Source organism: Bidens hawaiensis, unplaced genomic scaffold (assembly GCF_021521415.1).
Source record: "Bidens hawaiensis isolate Kalapana, Puna unplaced genomic scaffold, B.hawaiensis_p1.1 tig00013987_1, whole genome shotgun sequence".
Classification (NCBI taxonomy): Eukaryota; Viridiplantae; Streptophyta; class Magnoliopsida; order Asterales; family Asteraceae; genus Bidens; species Bidens hawaiensis.
Genome location: NW_027492199.1, coordinates 362033 through 384650, shown reverse-complemented (window position 1 = coordinate 384650; position 22618 = coordinate 362033). Strand labels below are relative to the sequence as shown.

The following is a 22618-nucleotide window of genomic DNA, read 5'->3' as shown; positions in this document are numbered from 1 at the left end:
TGGGACGGCCTATGACGTTCGGACCATGTTAAAGTAAGGAAACGAAGTTGTTATGACCCAAAACCCGTTCTATTGATAAAACAGTCATATAGGGTTGAAAGAGAACGTTTATAGCTGAAAGGCATGGAAAAGCATATTCGAATCGAGTTCTTAAAAAGCTTGATTCGTTTGGAAGATAAAACGAATCGAATCGAAAAACAAAGCGAATCGAATCAAATGAAAACTCGATTCGAGTAGAATGAAAACTCAATTCGAATGGTTTAGCAAAAAAAAAAACTCGATTCGTTTAAACTTCAATTTCTGATGAAGTTTTTAGTAAAGTCATATCAATGAACTAATTTTTTTACAAGCTGACCTGGCAGCTCGACCTCAGCCAAGGGCTCTGCCCCTTGGACCCTTCTAGGGTCGCCATTCTTATAACCTCGCTACCTGGGGCACTGCCCCTGGACCCCCGTTCGTTAGGGGTTTTACTAACCTACAAGTATGGTTTGAATAGGAGTAGCTAAGTGATGTCTGTAAATTGTTACACAGTTAGTCGTGCCCCAGCTGAGAAGGGGTGTGACTATAAACTCAAAAAGGAACCGGATCCAGGTGAGTTTCTAGCCCCCTTTTCTTATTAAGTTTTTCGAGACTGTGTGCATACTCCTATATGATTAGTTACTACCCTTACCTTAAGTGGTAAGTGTATGCCATATGTATGTGTTATAAATGATATTGAATGATATAGAAATATTTAAGAGTATGCACATAAATGTTTGTGAAAGTATATTACTAAAAGTATGGTATGAATGTATGGTTGAATGGTTGTATGAAAAGAAAGGACCAGACCTTTATAATATATATGATGGTAGGGACCAGACCCTTATAATATATGTGATGGTAGCTAATCAGACCCTTATAATATCTGTGATGGTAGGGGCCAAACCCTTATAATATCTGTGATGTTAGAGACCAGACCCTTACAATATATGTGATGATAGGGACCAGACCCTTAAAATATATGTGATGTTAGGGACTAGACCCTTATAATATCTGTGAAATTATGAGGTGAAAGGCTCCTGAAAAGTAAAGATAGTTATGTGTGCATTATGTACGATAAATTAAGAAGGTATGAAAGTATGAAAGAATGAAAGAATGTATGTATGTATGAAAGAAAGACAAACAGGCTGATTATGAAATGAGAATCTTCGGATCGTGTGAATGTAATGCAAGTTTCTTGATTAACTAGAACTCACTCAGCGTGGCTGACTTTTAGTATGCACGCAAGTTAATAAGTTAAACGAACTGGCTTGAGGATGGCACATGATATGGACTGAGTGGTTGGCATCTCGAGAAGGAAAACACAATGTTTTATTTTATGTTTTAAGTTAAGACAATTTGAATATCTTAAACAAGAATGTTAAGTTATGTAATGAATGGTTGACCTTTTTATTATTCCGCGAAAAAGTTTTAATTCACTATGATATTTGGACTGCGATTATGAGTAAATCCAATATCCAAAGTAGGGCTCGGGGCATTACATGCCCTAATCGGGCGTGCCACTTCATGCATTACCTCCCAATTTGGCTTGACGACATTTCGGTTTCTTGAGTTTCGTGCGAATTTTGTAAAGCCAAGTGAGCCATCGAGTAACCCACATCAAATGAGCTCAAACTTTGTTATGCGTCGTTAAAAAAGAGTAAAAGTATTATAAAATAAATAATTAATACTAAACAAATAAATGGCCCCACCCAATATCTCTTGTATATCTTCGCCTTCGACCTTTGCGTATGTTTTGCATCCAAACACTCATAAATGTTCAAGACTTGGTTTCCTTTTATTATAAACTAGGATAGAGCCCATGCGATACACGAGTGGTTAAAAAACAACAAAAAAGTTAAATTTAATAATATACATGCTAGCATATCTTATAGATTAATAAGATATAAATAATGATAAACAAAATTTTGCAATTCATAAATCTCTAAATACCTCTTTAAATACAAACAATGGATTATGACTTAAATGTTTAATTATTTGCTAGTATTAATTATAAGTGAATTAACAATATGTCATTTATAAGTCAAGAAATCCGACACAATTACCATTTAAGTGGAGTTGGTAAACATCTTTAGTTTGAAACACAAAGTCTTGAGTTCGAGACTTGTATCACACAATTTATTTTTCTAAATTCTACAAAGCCTTAGTACCATACGAAGATGGATGTATTTGAGGATAAAACGAGTCATGGGTTATAACATAACTAAACAGGTATGCGTCCCATATTGTGTTTAGAAGAAAAAATATAGATATGAAACTGTTCACATGGCACATGTGTGGCCTTTTATGTGAATGCCCAAGAATGATGTCATGTGAAAAAATATCTTGATTTAATAATATAGTTAGAAGTTAGATAGTTAGATTAGATGAAGATGGATGTATTTGAGGATAAACTGGGTCATTGTTCTAGCATGAAAACCAGGTCATTGATTATAACATAACTAAACGGGTCCGTGTTCCATGTTGTGTTTAGAAGAAAGATGATAGAATATGAAACTGCTCACATGGATCTATGTTGCCTCCTGTAGGGGTATGGTACTAAACCCGGTTTTACGACCCTAAATTTATTATGTTTGGCTTATTTTATTATATGGACTAATACAATGTTATTGGGTCGAGGGGGTTTTGTGGAGGTAACCCTAACTGGGCTAGGCCCATTAGGGTACCATGATGGTGGCCATGAGACTCTCTATATAAGGAGGTCTCCACCTCCTTATTAAGGGGTCATGCTCAATAAGAGCCACCACCACTTTTTTGTGTCTGTAAAGAAGAGATCCTCTGGATTTCTTAGCAGTCACCTCCACACCCTCGAAAAACCATTGCAGGTCTCAAGCAGCCGGAGAAGAAGATCAAGACGTGGTTCGTTCATCACGAAAATCCGTGGAAACATCGTCATGGATCAGGTCAGATTCATTTCGTGCTTCGACATTGGCGCCATCCGTGGGACGGCAACGAACTACCCTTCGATCTTCATCTCGGCTGTCAGATCTAACCCAGATCTGGAAGTTTACAGAAAAAGGCTTCAAGGCTTGTTCCATTAAAGCTCAAAAAGATCCATAGATCTAAAAGAGGCTTCCAGATCTGTGCAAAAAGAAACGGCCTGATTCGAATGATCAGGTCTCCGGATCTGTGATGGTTTTAAATCTGCTCCGAGCTTCAGATCTATCTAGATCTGATTTACAGATCTAGATCTAGATTACAGACCTGGATTTTAGGTTTAAAGTTGCAGATCTGACTCTAAAATTGCAGATCCAGAAATTACCAGACTTCCGCCGCCATGTACGCGCGCCCGCGGATTCTCACTCCGCAGCCGTGCATGTGCCGCCGCGGAAACCACCATCTGGGTTTTGCGCAAGAGACCTCCGCCATGCACGCGCACTCACGAGTCACCACTTCATCGCCGTGCATGCGTGCATCAGGCCTCGCGCCAAACTTAAAGGTTGGGAATCCTCATAATATCCCATATGGCTACGCGCCAAACTTAAAGGTTGGGAATCCTCATAATATCCCATATGGCTACGCGCCAAACTTAAAGGTTGGGAATCCTCATAATATCCCATATGGCTACGCGCCAAACTTAAAGGTTGGGAATCCTCATAATATCCCATATGGCTACGCGCCAAACTTAAAGGTTGGGAATCCTCATAATATCCCATATGGCTACGCGCCAAACTTAAAGGTTGGGAATCCTCATAATATCCCATATGGCTACGCGCCAAACTTAAAGGTTGGGAATCCTCATAATATCCCATATGGCTACACGCCATACTTAAAGGTGGGGAATCCTCATAATATCCCATATGGCTACGCGCCAAACTTAAAGGTTGGGAATCCTCATAATATCCCATATGGCTACACGCCATACTTAAAGGTTGGGAATCCTCATAATATCCCATATGGCTATGCGCCATACTTAAAGGTTGGGAATCCTCATAAACCCATACGGCTTTGCGCCGAATACAAGACCGAATGCGGCTCCGCACCGTTCAACATGCACACCACCATGATGCTTGAGCGCAGTCGCATATCACATGCTCATGCACCACATATGCTCACGCATCACAGATGCTCACGCGTATTACATATGCTTACGCATCACATGCTCTCACATCAGTCTACGCGCACGCGCACGCAACATCTGCGCATGGCGCATGACACAAAGTCTACGCGCACGCGCACGCAACATCTGCGCATGGCGCATGACACAAAGTCTACGCGCACGCGCATGCAACAAATGCGCGTGGCGCGGGACATCAAGTCTACGCGCACGCGCATGCAACATCTGCGCGTGCGCATAACACAAAGCTAGAGTCTATGCGCACGCGCACGCAACATCTGCGCATGACGCACAGTCTACGCGCCGCGCACGCAACATCTGCGCGTGGCGCGGGACATAAAGTCTACGCGCACGCGCAAGCTTTATTTTTCTTATAGCTCGTAAGCCGCAATTCGCGCAAGCTCCATTATTCTTACAGCCCGTAAGTCGCCTCACGCGCAGGCTTCATTATTATTATAGCTCGTAAGCCGCAACTCGCGCAAGCTCCATTATTCTTACAGCCCGTAAGTCGCCTCACGCGCAGGCTTTATTATTATTATAGCTCGTAAGCCGCAACTCGCGCAAGCTTTATTTTTCTTATAGCTCGTAAGCCGCAATTCGCGCAAGCTCCATTATTCTTACAGCCCGTAAGTCGCCTCACGCGCAGGCTTCATTATTATTATAGCTCGTAAGCCGCAACTCGCGCAAGCTCCATTATTCTTACAGCCCGTAAGTCGCCTCACGCGCAGGCTTTATTATTATTATAGCTCGTAAGCCGCAACTCGCGCAAGCTTTATTTTTCTTATAGCTCGTAAGCCGCAACTCGCGCAAGCTCCATTATTATTACAGCCCGTAAGTCGCCTCGCGCGCAGGCTTTATTATTATTATAGCTCGTAAGCCGCAACTCGCGCAAGCTTTATTTTTCTTATAGCTCGTAAGCCGCAACTCGCGCAAGCTCTATTATTAAAGCTCGTAAGCCGCCTCACGCGCAAGCTTCATTATTCTTACAGCTCGTAATTCGCCTCGCGCGCAGCTTTTTTATTATTATAGCTCGTAAGCCGCAACTCGCGCAAGCTTTATTATTCTTAAAGCTCATAAGTCGCCTCACACGCAAGCTTTATTATTCTTATAGCTCGTAAGTCGCCTCACGCGCAAGCTTCATTATTATTATAGCTCGTAAGCCGCAACTCGCGCAAGCTCTATTATTATAGCTCGTAAGCCGCCTCACGCGCAAGCTCCATTATTATTACAGCCCGTAAGTCGCCTCGCGCGCAGGCTTTATTATTATTATAGCTCGTAAGCCGCAACTCGCGCAAGCTTTATTTTTCTTATAGCTCGTAAGCCGAAACTCGCGCAAGCTTCATTATTATCCTCATAGCTCGTAAGCCGCAACTCGCGCAGGCTTCATTATTCTTATAGCTCGTAAGTCGCCTCGCGCGCAGTTTTTATTACTCATAGATCCGTAAGTCGCATCGCGCGCAGGCTTTATTATTCTCATAGATCCGTAAGTCGCCTCGCGCGCAGGCTTTATTATTCTCATAACTCATAAGCTGCCTCGCTCGCAAGTTATGTTACATTATTATCAAGATGCGCGCTCCATCTTTTATCAGGCCTCGCGCCACTATGATGCGTGCTATATCTTATTTATGCCAGGGCACCATCATTATCACAAGGACTGCAATATGTCACCATCATGGGGAAAACCTCCCAAAACTCAGACAATAAAGACAAGGCCGAAGGAAAGGGAAAAATCCGCCCCATGACCTAACACACCTCATAAAGTCCAGCGCTCCACCTAGACGCTTGCGCGTCCAGGAGCAACGCTGGACTTGGGGGGCTTGTAGGGGTATGGTACTAAACCCGGTTTTACGACCCTAAATTTATTATGTTTGGCTTATTTTATTATATGGACTAATACAATGTTATTGGGCTGAGGGGGTTTTGTGGAGGTAACCCTAACTGGGCTAGGCCCATTAGGGTACCATGATGGTGGCCATGAGACTCTCTATATAAGGAGGTCTCCACCTCCTTATTAAGGGGTCATGCTCAATAAGAGCCACCACCACTTTTTTGTGTCTGTAAAGAAGAGATCCTCTGGATTTCTTAGCAGTCACCTCCACACCCCCGAAAAACCATTGCAGGTCTCAAGCAGCCGCAGAAGAAGATCAAGACGTGGTTCGTTCATCTCGAAAATCCGTGGAAACATCGTCATGGATCAGGTCAGATTCATTTCGTGCTTCGACACCTCCTATGTAGAGGCCCTAAAATAATGTTATATGAAAAAATCATCTTGTTATAATAGTATAGTTAGATTCCATACATGTTTTTTTCCCTTTAAAGCTTCCTACCCAGTTAGCGAGGTACGTAAATGATTTCAGAGGAAAATATAAGTTTTAAACTATTTTTAACTTTTATTACTAAATAGGTTTTAAATTATTTTAATTTTTATAATTAGTTCATATTATTTTTATCTACATTTTCATATAAACTTTCATTGAAAATGACTCATCATTATGTGCTTATATATATTTGTTAACGTTCAGGCTAATACTATTGCAAATGCTGTCGAAATCGATTCAGTTTGTATTTATGCTTTGAACCCATCGTAAATTGTGGATAGTTGCCACTAGTTAGACCATCTCCAATGATGGTTTTTCTTTGATTCAAACCAACCCAAAAACCAAGTAACCATTGGAGAGCTTTGTTTAAACCAAAAACCAAAGTATTAAATTTGATTTTCCAAACCATTAAAAACCACCCATTGTGGGCCCCAATATCATATCTTTCACCTCATACACACACACACCCATGTTTACATTTATAAAATATATTAAAATATTATACATATTTTTTATATTTATTTCAAAATTATGTATATTTCTTTTGTTTGTCGATTTTTTACGTAACGACAAGTTTAACGGCTAATTTTTAATGATTTTGTTATCTATTTTACAACGCTTAATTCGAATAAAAAGAAAACATTACAAGAAGTCTAGAAAAAAAAACATTATAAGAAGTCCTAAACATCACAAAGAGTCCTAGAAAAAAATGGTTATAACAAATCCTAGTTAAAAAAAAATGTTACAAGAAATTCTAAGAAAAGTTTCAAATTATCTCTCTTTCATTTTGTTAGAGTAATTGTCATTTTAAATTATGTAACTTATTTATTTATTTATTTGTTATATTTTATTAATCTATTTTTTACTAAAATTTTATTATATTGCTACTTATTTAAATAAAAATTAAATATTTTATTGTATTGTGAAATTCTTATTTAAAATAAATCTAAAAGTAAGTGATGACGTGGAAATGTAAAAATGGTTTGAGAAGATTTATTGTTGAAGTAAAAAATATGGTTTTTAAGAAAGTTGATGTGACAATGTCGTAGTTGGTTTGAACAAAAAACTGTTGGAGATGGTCCTAATGTAGAACATTATATGTGTTTAATATCAAGAAAAAAAATTAAAACAAAAACTCATTTTAAGAATTTAAAATAACTTAGGCAAAATGATTCTACACATATGGTTTATTTACGGTTATTATATAATACAAACAAGAAGTTTGGTGTTGCAAGTCTCGCTTGGGCAACTTTGCGGTACCGTATTGGTCCTTTTTGGTTTGTTTTAGTTTCGATCCATAACAAACGTAATGAAAACCGACCAAATGTAAATTTTGTTTTGAGTAAAGTGCCAAAACCATCCCTGAGGTTTGTGACTTTCGTCCAAATAGTTTATTTTTTGCAATTGGACCATTCAGGTTTCACAGTTGTTGCCAGTTTCATCCAAATCGATAACTCCATTAGTTTCTTAACTTTAACTCAGGGGCATAACGAACATGATGGAAACCGACTGAATTCGAGTAGACTCAACACGTTTTGTTTTAGTTCTAGTACCATAACAAATAAATCGATAGAATGCTGATTTTGTTCACTTTTTTTTGTTTTAGCTCCGGTATCATCACGAATGTGACATAAACTAAACAAATTTGCGTAGACTCATTGCCTCAATGCCCGAGATCAACAACGAATGGGTTTTACTAACGCCCAAGTTTTACCGGCTGATGCCATCCATTGGTCCACCTCAAATTTTATAATTTTGTTTTGTTTTGCTTTAGTTCTGGTACAATAACACATGTAACTGAAACCAACTGAATTTCTTGTTGACTTACCATCTCAACACTTGTGACCGACAACGCTTGGGATTTACTATTGTCCCGGTGCAACGCGTCGGGTACAAAACTAGTTAATTGATAAAAAAAAGCGCTATGAGAGGAATACTTCCTTTTCAATGTAACGTAATATATGTGCACGTGTTAGCTATCACATTAATCTATAAATCATATATTATATGTCTATTCGGGTACTATTGCATTGGCTGTCATATGCAAGCATATAATCATTTGTAGGATAACTATTATTGTATTTTTAGTATTCAAATCTAATTACTCATTAATTTATACCCATTTTTATTTTAAAAAAATTGTATAACTCAAACCATAATCCAATAAGCCTGTATAAAAGTTTAATTGCTAAACCCAATAAGAAAAACTCTTTTACATAAGGCCCAAATTTTCTCTAACATTTGGCTTTTTAGCAATTCTCAAGAACGATGATGCTTTATTTTTGAGCTTTATTTCATAGGTTTGAGCTTTCGCAAAGTTAAAAGATACGAGTAAATGCAATACATACATCATACATGCCTTTGGCTCATTTACTTTAAGCTAAGTTTATTGATTTGAATTTTTTGAGATTACTTAGGGCTTTAATTTCATTTTATCTGATGCTTCACTTAATTTATTAGGTCAAAACTACAATAATTTCATTTACCTGATGCTTTAGTTTCATTTACGTTTTGCACAGCTTGGCTTGAAAGTCCAATTAAAGGTGGACAAAAAAGGTAATTATATTTTATATGGTTTAAGATCATCTATTTATTATAATTTGATCATTGTATCTTATTTATGTTTTAATATTATTGCATGCCTGCAGAAATTTCATGGCAGTGGGATCGTTGGAATTGAAATATGGTAGATTTTGATTTTTTATCATAAATTGTAAGATTTTAAATTTAATTTTGGTTGATTTTGAATCGGTGGCCGACAAAATCAGGCGAGTGAGTGTTTAATGTTTATGGTTTAGGATTTACGTACATTTTGATTTGTAATGTGAAATTTGTGTGTCAACGTGTGATTTTTGGATTTAGGTTTAGGAAGAGGTGAAAATGGGAAGCCTCATAGTTTTAAGCATGGGACTTAGGCGCTTCGTGAGATTAGGCGTTTGCAAAAGACATTTAATCTTCTCATTCCGGCTGCTCTGTTTATTTGAACTGTGAGATCGCTTTATTGGTCACTAAACTGTTGCTAGATTCTTGAGTTTATTGCATTGGAAGAATATGAATTATCAGAATATCTACTAAAGATCTATTCTTGTGTTTCTTGGTTAAAGAAATATGAGTTAATGTACCCAGTTCAGGGGTGATTTAGATGCGGGTGTTGTTTCAAAACTGTTTTCTTTTGTCTTCTTATGAAACCCTAAGAACATGTTTTGCTTCCTATCTTCCTAAGGTAGGTAAGGTTTAGAACTTTATGATGTTTGACCTTTTGTTTTTTTGGCAAGTTGGTGGTGGTCTCACTTTTTTTTTTGTTCATGGGTCGAGTTCATAATTTGGATAAAGATCTTGAATGTGATTTACTAATTGGTTATTTGGAGACGGAATTGATTTCTGTAACTAAAGTCTATTGTTTTTGTTAGGGGTGCAAATTTATGACACACATGAACTGAACCTGATGTGAAATTCGCGAGTTTGAGTTTGGTATAAAGGGGTTCGAGTCAGATTAGAGTCGAACCACGACCCGCGTCAACTTGGGCTGATTTAACATGTTTAACCCATTTATCGTTTTTTTCCTGTGTTTTTTATGCAATAAATTAAATTGGTGGATATTTATGCCAAAATTTAAATCTAAAAAAGAAATTGACATAAGATTTTATAATTAAAATGTAGTTGTTTTATATAAATTTGTATCTTTTGTTGTAAAAATATAAATTTGAAGTATTAAGATGTATCTTTTGTTGACCTTGAGGTTTTAATTCTTTGTAATTTTAAATTTTCTGTTCATATTTTTAGCAATGTGTATACATTGAGAATACAGACTGTTGATTGAGAGTTTTGATCTTGACCTTATAAAGTTAAAATCTTTTTGTTTCTGGTATGTAGATCATATCAAGAAAGTTGGGGCGCGACGGACATAATGAGCAAGGATCCTATCAAGAAAGTTGGGGCGTGACGGACATAACGAACAAGAATCATCGACAACGGTTTTATGAATATGGGTTTTAAAAGGGCACTAAAAGATACTCAAATCAACACAATTGCTCAAATCAAGTTATGGGTATCTCCATTTCTTGTATGTATATTCCAAAGAAGTATTTAGAAATTTGTAATAAATTAGAATGTTCTTTTTTTTTTATCTTTTATGTCATAATTAAGTTACTTGGTTACATGTTAATTTGATTTTTATAATTAAATAGATTAAATTTATTAATATATTTTAAAAATTATTTTTAACCCGTGTGTTACACATGCATATAGAGTAGTACACAATATGCATGTTCATAATCGCTTTTAACTATCACTTTCTTGAATCAAGTATGTCAACACTAAACATCTAAAAGGATTATCGAAAATTAAGGATAAGAGAAACTGAACTAAGTATATGAACATTGGAAACTAAAATCATATCATTTTCACCATCACCACATCATTTTCTTATGGTGTAGGTGATGAGACACTATAATACAAGATAATGCCCACTATGTTTAAAGTAATCTGAAAAAACAGTTTTTTAAAATAATATAGTGACAAGACAAAGAAAGATACTAACACGTCTTCGGACCTCAACATTCAAATAAAAATACCGTAAGATGATCAATACTATTCTTCACATCATCTACCATCTACCTGACTTAATGTTACTCCATTAGGGGATACCACAGGAAGAATTGAGGTGGAGTTGATTTCACTTTCTTGAATAAAGAAAGCAGGTCTTTGGGAGTAGGAAGTAAGTCTTCACCACACAACATCCCAACCACAGTTGGCGTGTTAGGTCTATCTTTTACTAGTTGTTGCACACACAATAGGCCAACATGTACTGATCGCAAAACTTCAGAAGCTGAATAGGACGTGCGCAAACATTCATCATTTAAACCAAGAAACTTTCCTTCTTTGAAAAGTCTCCATGCCTGTATGAATCCAAATAAAAGAAAACAAGTTTGATCATAACAGAAATACGTCTGTGTTCTTCAATACAGGTTCGTTCAAATTACAGATGGGTGTTTTTAGAGCTTCAGCACTAGTGATATCCTATGTAGATGTGTGTGTATTTGTGCGTGTGTGTGCATTCAAACTGCTTAATGAATGTATAGTGTAGTTTTAACAATTTATGATTATATAAACACACTTACATGTCCAAGAAGGTTATCATCATGGTCTTCATGAACAAACGCTCTATTTTTCTTCCCGCTCAAAATTTCTAATACTATAACCCCAAAGCTGAAAATATCTGACTTAATTGAGTAAAGACCATTCACAGCATACTCCGGAGATATGTAGCCCCTGAATCAATACAACCAAAACATATCTAAAATAAAAAAATGTACAGAATAATATGAATCAAGTTCATGGATTCTTACAAAGTTCCCGCGACTCGCTTTGTATTTGCTTCACTCTCTTCTTCTTTAAACATTCTGGCCAAACCAAAGTCTGATATCTTTGGACTCATGTGATTATCAAGTAAAATGTTTCCTGCTTTTAAGTCCCTGTGGACAACTTTAAGCCAAGAATCTTGATGAAGATAAAGAAGACCTCGAGCAATCCCATGAATTATGTGAAATCGTTGTGGCCAATCAAGTAACGACTTCCTTGATTCATCTGCTCAACATACAAAAAGTTCCTTTAAAAAGATCGTATTCCTTTGCATTTTTTAACAAATTTATTTTGTTAGGATTGTAAGATAAACCAACCAAATAAAAAAAGTGTCTAGGCTTTTGTTAGGCATGTATTCATATATTAACATTTTCTCATTGCCTTGAATACAGTATCCTAAGAGCTTCACTAGATTCCGGTGCTGAAGTTTAGCAATGCATATAACTTCATTCTCAAATTCATCAAGCCCTTGTAGGGAGGACTTTGATAGCCGCTTCACAGCAATTTCTTGTCCTTCCTCTAGCACACCCTGGTATAGAGATTGCTATAAATAATAATATAGGTGTTTTGGATGCAAATTTAAAGTTGATTACTATGTACTTATACAGATATGAACATGTCATTTGTATCCTTCATCTACCTTGTAAACTGATCCAAACCCACCTTCCCCAGTTTGCTTTCGACCGAAAAGTCATTGGTAGCCCTTGAAATTTCACCAAACGTAAACATCGGAACGTCTGTACATCCAATCTGGCTAGCGGTACTTTTATAATCTTTATTAAGGGTCTCTTTAGGCTTACCTAGAAAATATGACAATGAGACACGGATCTTATTTTTAAACATTATTGACCGTAAGGTCGTAACTTTTATGTATATAATGCAAATAACGATCCATATCAATATCACTCACCTTCTCTCTTAGCATCTGATCTCTTCCATTTTCTCTTGATGTAGAACACCAATATAAGGCCCGACAAAATCAACACAACTGATATTGACAAAGTAATTACCATGATTACTCGTTTCTTTTTGTGGAAGCTAGAATGGAGGTCTAGAAGATATTACGAGGGCCAATAAATAAACATATTGTCAGTTTTACAACAATAAACACAGAGCATACATATATGTCTTGTTGGTAATTCCGGAATGTATTCATAAGTCGGTGAATTTATGACCTAAATTGACAAGTTGATTTAGTTTCCTAATTGTAATAGAATTATTATGCTAATGTCTTGGTCATCATGTTAGGGTTAGAGCATTCTCAGCCCATTCCCTATATTTTTGTGAGGGAGATTTGTAAATTATATGGTATGGTTATGAGTAGTTGTGAGTAGAGGAGAGAGAAAATGTTATAGAAGAAAGTTAAATTTGGGGATTCACTGTTCATACCGTATAATTTTTTAAAAGTGGTTGTGAGTGGAGGAAAGAGAAAAGATAATGATAAATGTATAAAAAGTATTATTTAATTAAATAGGAGAGAGAAAAAATAATGATTTTTAGTTTAATTATATGATATATATGGATATAGGGTAGGGAATGAGTTGAGAATGCTCTTAGATTTATAAGCATAGGGCTTGAGTAGAGGCTTTGAAGGTTTTACACATAGCAAACCCGTCTCCCATCTGTAGAGCCCATTTCTATTCTATAAGTCTATAAGTCCACTATTTATAGTGGAAGGTATCATTTGTATTTTACGCTTTCGTTTAATCTTCTATGTATATTTGGGCTAAAGGCCTTGTAAACAAAACTTATTGGGCTGATAATAATTGAAAGGATGCATATAATGGAGGTATGCCCATGCATACATAACTTTTGAAAAACCTTTCTCTCTCTTTCTACCTTATCTATCCAATCACTCCATACTTATCATATATAGTAAAGGAATATTGGTTTTAAATAATCCTAACTATGACCTATTGGTAAATATATACCAGTCCCAACTTTACACTTGCCTGCTGACCGTCCCAACTATTGATACATTTGTTTTTAACGGGCCGCGACTAACGGATGTTAACTCCGTTAGTGATTTGCTGACGTGGACCTTCTTCTCCGGCCGCATCACGCCGGAAACTTGCCAGAAACCTGTAACTCGCCTCCATTCTCCCTAATATCGTTACACCGTCTCCCTCCCTCTTCAAAAGACGTCGGAAATTAGAAAATGAAGTAGATTTCATCTTCTTTCATGGCCAATCCCTATATACCAAATCCGATTTTATTTTCAAAAATTTGAAATCAATGTTACACGATTTACAAAATAAGCATAGGGCAATTGTTAAGAGGATAAAAACGAGTCGAATTATGTGTTAATTACCTCGAATGGTGCACGTTGACAAGGGTGGACTTCGCCGGAGACAACAACGGCGGCACGTCAGTTAGGTTTTGAATGAGGGAAAAGATAGAGAGAGATGGTGTAACGATATTAGGGAGAATGGAGGCGAGTTGCAGGTTTCCGGCAAGTTTCCGGCGTGATGCAGCCAGAGAAGAAGGTTCATGTCAGCAAATCACTAACGGAGTTAACATCCGTTAGTCGTGGCCCATTAAAAACAAATACATCAATAGTTGGGACGGTCAGTAGACAAGTGTAAAGTTAGGACTGATATTTACCAATAGGCTATAATTGGGATTATTTAAAACCAATATTCCTATAGTAAATAACTCAAACACTAACAAGATCTGAGATTTAGCTCGATTGTAGGTGATTTCCGCTAGCCTACAACTTAGATTGATCCAAGAACGAGATACTAGATCCGTTCAAGAGACCTACATCATCATCGCATTTGCTTTAATTTATTTTTGTTTTACGTGCCCTTAACTCTTCCTCAGTCATGATGGCTTTAAAGGTGTAATCAATAGAGAGATATTGCAACAAGCTTTTGGATTAACATAGATAAAGTATTTATCGAACATATGCCTTGAAGCGGTGTCAAAGCTTAGTCTAATCATGGTCCAAGATCGAGGCATCTGTGATTGAGGCTTGTGAATACGGTCTGGAATTACCAACATGTCTTTTTAAATTTGCTTGCGAACTGCAGTTATTGTATGGATTAATTTTAATATTCTCATATGTGGAAAAAAGAAATGGCTTTAAAATATTAGTATTAGAGTTGAGCAGGTTAATTTGTTGGTAGGATTAGTTTTATAAATATTTGATTTGTAGGAAACAGTTAAAATGTAAAGGTAGACAAAAATAAGAAGTGTGAGAAAGATTTGTGGTCACAATAAAACCCCCTCAAAAAACAATTGAAAACATAATAAAAAAAATCATAACTCAAAATATAAATAAAAAACGAAAAAATTTTAAAAACAAAATGTTTCATCCGTCTTTCCCATTCTAAGAAAAACACCGAAAAGACACAATGCCGAAAATGAACAAACAACACAATGATAAATAAAAAAGACACAATATGTCATAAAATATAACATAATGCCGAACAAAATATAACACAGTGTTGAGCAATATAACACAATATCAAGAAAAAAGACACAATGCCAAGGAAAAAAAGACACGATCAATGACGAAAATAAACAAAAAAACACAATGATAAATAGAAAGACACAATGATCTTTATCCTCAACATTGTGCATGCTTTTTTTTTTGTGAACGAGGAAGATGGTGGAAACATTTTTATGTTTTTACATTTTTCGTTTTTTATTAAATTTTGAGTTATGATTTTTTTAATTAATTTCTCATTATTTTTTGAGTCTTTTTTTTTCTTTATTTTTTTGCTACAAATCCTTCTCATCCTTCTTATTTTTGTCTCCGTTTGTATAATAACCTGACCCTTTGAGGTCATATTATGGTATAAATAGATAGTTTTCAATTTTATAATAATGAAGGTAACAATGAACCTAGTTGTTCACATTTTGTGTTCTTGTTTGATTGCCCTTACTAATCGAAAAAGCCTATGAGTTTCGAATTGCAGAAGTTCAAGAATGAAGTAGTCATTAGATCGAAAAACTGTGTGAATCGATCACAAGAAGGTCTGTGTGATATCGTGATCAAACTACATATGTTGAAAGAGATCAATCCTCAAAACCTGTGTGGATTGAACAGAGACTTGCAAACCGCGCGATATATGTGAATTAACAAGCGATCGAAGTTGTATGAATAGCTAAAGGGTAACGCGAGTCCTATGTGGAAGTTGCTTGAAGCCGATAAAACCTATGTGGGATGATTTATTCGTGTGAGTTGAAGATATGTGTGGTAACTAGATACATGTGGAAAGGACAAACCTTTGTAGTGAAGTTGAGAAGGAGACTGATCGAGAGCATTGTAGCAAGCAACATGAGATATTGATCGTCGGTGGCAAGGTGGGTACAGCTTGTGCTAAGAAAGGTCAAACGAAGTGACTGAGTGAAGATGATTGCGTTGAAATTAATCGCAATTAGTTAGCATTCAATTAAAGATTCAACTAATGCTCGTGAGTATAGTAGTACCATAAATGAATCGTTAGAAAGTTTGGGCTAATGTTGTAACTATTAATAGATTAAATGATGCGATGTGATGTGTTATTTTAGTGAAAAGTCGCTCTGGCTCTAGGAGCATTCCGGCAAAGCATAAATACCGCCATAGGATCTTTTGTAAAACATATGTTCTTCTACGAATCATTTGTTTGTTTTTACACATTTAATTTCTATTGCTTTATGCATGAATTCATCCTATTAAAAGGGGCCTTCAGGTTGTTGATGCCGTTAAGATTGACTTGGATGGTAAGGTGAGTTTTGATGGTACCGTGAAAGAGGGTTCTCAACCCAAGTTTGTGTTTATTTAGGCTTGCTGGGTTGTTTGAGTTGGATAGACTTATCGGTTTGTTAGGATTAGTTTTATATGTATGTGTTGGAGTCATAGATGGTTTTGGTTTGAGTCATATGGTTTAGTATAAATGGATTGTTAGGGATAAGTATTATGGTGTGGGCCTAGACGTCTGGTTTTCGGTTTTATAATAATAAGGAAAACAGTTATTCAAATTTTGTTGTCTCGTGTTTGATTATCGGGTCTCATTTCTCATTATTATTTTAGTTTGTAGGTCATATCCAACATAAATTAGCATTGACCGAACATTAACCTATAATTAAAAACACTTAACATGAAATGCATTATGTATGTGATGATATCGACTTACGTGATAATTCTGAGGCCGCAAGTCTAACATACAGATCTTGACCGTTCTATGGGAACACTCGAACATCAATCAAATCCCCAAACCATAGCAAGCACCCAACTCCGCCTGGAGTGTGTTTGGATTTGCATAGGCAGTGCACAAGCAATTATTCTTGCAAGCTACTGCACAATCTAATAGGCTCATGTTGCTACTAAAAACCGCATTGTCAGTGTCTGGTAATTTCAAGCTTGAAAACTTAAGAAATCCGTCTCCAGGCCCACAATCCAAGGCTATGCTCCATCTACAAACACTTGTATAATTATCAGGACTCGTTCCATCTGAGTTTCTTAGTTCAAATCCTTTCAAGCACCCACAATTAGGAGTAGTGACAGTAGTACAGATCCCAAATGGCCCACAAACTCCATAGTTGTCACAATAATCCACTGGTAAAGTGGCAATCGAAATCCATTCTGGATTTGGAAATTTTAGCTGCAAAATCTCAAGTTTACCACCAGGAGTTACTATGGTTCTTAATATGGTCGTATTACTTTTAGAATCAAAAGCGATATATATCTCGTTCTGATTCACAATCACATAAGAAACACTCGCCGGTTTCTCATCAGGAGCATAGTTTTCCCTGCCAGAAAATGATATGCCGTTATGGCCTGATTCGAGTTTCAATTGCAGAGCTTCTTCTAATATAAACTTGTTCATATTTACCCTTAACCGCTAAAAACTTTAATGTATATTCACCTGGGGAAGGATCATCTGTACTCCTCCATGACGTCAGATATGTTTCTCTTCCAGTTATGAAGTTCTTTCCCAACTTCATTCCTGGTAGGCAGGTATCTCCAGGGTAGTCAAAACTTTGCCAAATAACAATTTCATTCATAATTACCAGAGTACCTGTATCCAAGAGTTGTGCTACAAGATTGATATTTGAACCTGATGCCGAGGAGTTGGATGACCAAATGACTTTGCCGCTACCATTAACAAGAGTCAGATTTCCTTGGTTGTCCAGTTTGACTGCACCCGAGGTGTCTTCAAGTGGAGTTTCTCGGTTTGCAACCCATGCAACCGTTTGCGTTGATGTGTTCTTAAACCATATCCCCAGGTAACGATATTTGGAGTTACCCGGGCTAAAGAAACCTAGCTCAAATTTCACGTTCTCTGAAACAATGGTCTGACCATCTGAGATGTTTTGATGCACAACTATGGTGTCTAATGGTCTAGAAGTTCTTATCATTAAAAGGAAAAATGTGATATATGGGAGTAGCATTATGGCTTGAGTCATTTCCTCACAACTTGATGGCGCTTTTATATATTAAGATAAAGTCAAAGTTCATTGAACTTGAGATTTGGTTTTATAGTTGTTCTTCCAATCATGGAATATCCTTAGTCAATGAAAAGAAAGTATATTGGTAGTTTAGTGGTAAGAAGGCATTTATCGCCAACTAATCCTTTAATTTATCGAGTTTATTAAGATTAGTACTAGATATTCTTCCAGGCATGACGTCCCCCCTTAGATGATGTAAGTAAGTAAATACATAGTTTAGTGTTAACAAGACATTTCGAGGACAACTAATCATCAATCGTCATATTATTTAAAGTTAATGCTAGATATTCTTACAAACATGAAATTGCTAAGTCAATGAAAGGTAAGTAAATTGATAGTTAAGTGTTAACAAGACATTTCAACGCCAACTAATCAACTAAATTATTAACCCCAGCTGTGCAGAATATAAAGTAAGTTAAATAATTCAGAAAAGCCCATGTCACTGATATTTACAGTTTTGGTTGGGCCATATGCCTTCAGGAAAGTAAGAATAATAATGTTTGAGCTGATCATGATTTTAAGGATGTTCACTACCATCAAATTGGCCGGACTGATTGGAAGTATAGAATAAAAGGTCAAAAGTTCAATCCCTAAGCAGTGTAACATTTAGCCATAAAAACAAAAAACCGATTGGAAGTGGAGTATAGGAGAATAGGCCATTAAAAAAAGTTGACAAAGACCAATGCTGGGCTGGTTTAAGATTTGGTGGGCCTTAGGGAGGTTCACGCTATTCTTGCCCTTATATTGGGTTTATGTGGCCAAAGCCCAATTATTTTGGGTTGTTTTTATTTTTTAATATTATAGTCAGTGATATACGCGCATAATGGTTGGATGATTATGGTGGAAGTAGAAAAAAAATTGGCCGGATTAAAGAGCCAATAAAATGAATTGATGGAGGCAGAAAAATGAATTGGTTGCATAATGTTTGGATGATTTTGATGCATAAATATGAGGGACGGGCCAATACAATTTATTAAACAGCTAAAGCATAATAAGGATTTTTGGATTAAAATAGGTAAATATGGTTCTACAATATCAGTTATTGTACTACCTTTTGTTATATCCTTTGTATTCTAGCTTTGTATGTGAGTGATAATAAGGGTTGTATAAACCAAGTGCATTTGTGGGATTGGTATATTCTACGGGCTGGGTACAAAATCCCACTGTTTACGGCCTATATAGCTAGCTCATTTGCGTTGGAGTTTGGGATATGTCTAAAGATGGCCGGCCAAATCTCTTGTACTCTCTTTGCAAGTGTTTTCTAAATTTATAAATATACCCGGGACTCTGTTCCGCCTTTTTTTATAAAAAAAGGTAGCATGCTAAAAGTAATTCTCAAAATATCCCTTATCGGCAGCTATGTTTGTAGGTTCCCGAAATGGATCTAACACTTTGTTCGGATCAATCCGTATAACTAGTAAGCGAAAATCGCTAGAAATACTCGGATCTTAGATCAAAAGCAATGAACGCTGTAGAGAGAGAAAGTAGTAGAGGTAGAGAGAGTGACAAAGATGTCTAAAGTGTATGGACGAATAGTGCACCTTTTATAACGCATGCACCTTAGGGTTTTCTATTTATGGGCCTAAAGGCTGGCCCAATGGGAAATTGTAACCAAATGGCCTATGGCGCAAATACGAGTTAAATGAAAGTTAAATATATATTATATGACAAATCCATTTAATACACTAAGCCTATATAAAAACAAATAAACAAAGTGTGGCCTAACAATCTCCATCTAGGCTTTTGTATAGATGACAGCTTTTCGTCTCTAACTCTTCACTTCAATCCTTCTTGTAAGTTGTAATCATGCGTGACGCTTCCATCAAACAGCCGATTCTCGATGATGCGATTGACAAATCGGTTGAACTTGTTGATTATGTTGGTGTAGCGAAAGCCAATGTCTTGGATCTCCAGATCTCCCATAGGCGACTAATGAAGCTTCATGATATCTTGTTCGCCCAATCGAATAATTCCATACTCATCAAAGAACCGATGCTCAACTACACCGTTGTAGTACACAACTGCTTCGTCGGTCTTATGATCAAAGCTCAATCCATTAACGGTTTAGACATGTGTCCATCGGTTGGCATCTTGTATGTAACACCCCAACCGAGATGGACTGACGTGCCACAATAAGCGTGGTTTCTGAACAAAAGACATAGTTTTATTTAATTATTTACCAAAGGTTTATTACATTAGGTAAATTAACATAAGGTTAATTTATAAACTAGTATAGTTAAAAAGATATTTTATTGGGGTCCTGATTTTTATTCTTCACTCTTAATCCCGCCTGAAATAACCTATGGAACTGAAAAAAATTAAAATAATAGCGGAATGAGCCGAATGCCTAGTATGGAATAATAAGCTCAAATAATTAATGATTTAATGAAACATAACTTAAATTGAACTTACGATAAATGATACGATGTAAACTAACCTTATTAATTAAATTAAATCGTATCATACGGATGTACTCATGAGCGAACATAAAACGTGACAAAACACATCATAATTATCACACGAGATGGCTAGTTGGCATACCCGCTATCAATCTCCTTAATATTAATACTAGGATCGATCAATACGCTTCCTAATAGCCACATGCACCACTTTTACATAAGAGACGCCGTGAACTGATCTCACCGTCACCGTTGGTGCACATGTTGTTGATGCTGCCACAACATAACCGCGGGACACTCCACGAGAATTGAAACTCAGGGTGCGAGAGTACAAATTAATTTATTTATGCAATAATCGTAACATATATCGGAACATGCGATAATGAGTACAACTTACATAATCTATCGCATGACGTCAAGCTAAATTCAATATTATTGTCAAAATAGAAATTCTACGCAAAGTCAATTGAATCGATATTTTAAAGATTTCGGGAGTTTCCAAAGTATATGAAATTAATGGTTTATAATAATTGAGTATGAAAACAATAAGGAGTGAGGGTAAGAATCTATACCTTTAGTGCCTCAAAGTGTGCTAACTTGTTTACAAGCGTTCAAGATTATCTACATAAAAGTTAATACTTTATTTAGAAAATTATATTTGGAGTTTCACTGCTAGCACGTTTATAAATTTATATCAACTAGTAATATATAATATGTTGAATAAATATTTGATTAGATGTATAAAATATATTGAACCTATGTGCATGATTCATTTTAAAAATTATTTATTTAATTAGAATAGTAATTATCCTTAATTATACTAAATTCCTTTTATAAACACTAGTTCATGCATTGTTGTTTGTTTATATTTTAGTTCATAGGTAGCGTTTGGTATGCAGGAATGCCAGAGGTAATGAAATGATTCCGGGAATGAAAAACATGGTGTTTGGTTGTTCAATGGAATGGAATCATCCATTACACATGCAATCACATTCCATCAAAACCATTCCTCCCCCTTTTTTTTTCATGTCATTCCCCCTTCACCCTATTTTCTTAATAACACCACCACCTAACAACAATCATCAACACTACCATTGCTGCTGCCGCCACCACCACCACCAGCGCAACCACCGCCGTCGCCGCCGCCATCATCGTCTCCGTAACCACCGTAACCATTTTCACCACTGCTGCCTGACCACCACCACCTGGCCGCCACCACCGTCGCCACCGCGCTACCATCGCCATTTCTATCAATGATACCACCGCCACCACCACCACAACCATCGCCCTACCGCCACCACCATTTTCGTCACCGAAGCTACCACCACCATCGCCATTGCAGTTTTTTTTTTAAATATGAGTGTTTATTATTTCTGTTTTATTTCTACAATTTTTTTTTGATACCAAACAACATAAAGTAATAATTCATTTCATTCCCATAGCTTTTAAACCAGGTTATAGCATCAGGTATATTATTAATTTTCTTACAATAAATAAAATTAAAATTCTTAAAGAATATATATAAATGTTATAAACGAATCATGTAAAACAACTTCGTAATACGGAGGATACAGAGGATTAAAACTAGTTATATATATCTTAAAGAATCCTGAAGGATGGTAGGTAAAATTTAAAACTAATATATATTACGTAATATGCAATAGAAAGATAACTTCCATATTCAAAATTTTTTATATGGCTATCAATTTGGACAGTAAGTGGGTCAAAAATTATAAAAGTGAACTTAGATTATCTGTTTAAAGATTTTTAGTTATTAACTGTTTCAGCTATTAACTGTTTCAGCTAAGCTCTTATCGAAACACGAGTAGGTTGATCGGAAAACTAGTATTTTGAGCTCTACGGGGTTTCCTGAACGTGACGAAGTGATCGAATATTACCAATAAGGTGAAGATAGTTAAAAGATAGTTAACGAAGTGGTGTTACCTTATGCTTAACGGGAGTGATAAAGAGAAAGTTTCTCGATAAAGGTTGTTTTCGTTGTGATG

The 22618-nt window shown here is 36.2% G+C and overlaps 1 pseudogene across 1 annotated transcript; it reads right to left on the bottom strand.

Annotated features, from left to right (window-relative positions):
- Positions 1 to 11016: 11016 nt before the first annotated feature.
- Positions 11017 to 18171, bottom strand: LOC143545606 (G-type lectin S-receptor-like serine/threonine-protein kinase At4g27290; annotated as a pseudogene). Its single transcript, XR_013137462.1, has 7 exons — positions 16899 to 18171; positions 12686 to 12826; positions 12416 to 12575; positions 12099 to 12304; positions 11763 to 12005; positions 11535 to 11685; positions 11017 to 11312 (listed from the first exon to the last, which is right to left on the bottom strand). The product of XR_013137462.1 is annotated as a G-type lectin S-receptor-like serine/threonine-protein kinase At4g27290 (transcript).
- Positions 18172 to 22618: the final 4447 nt, after the last annotated feature.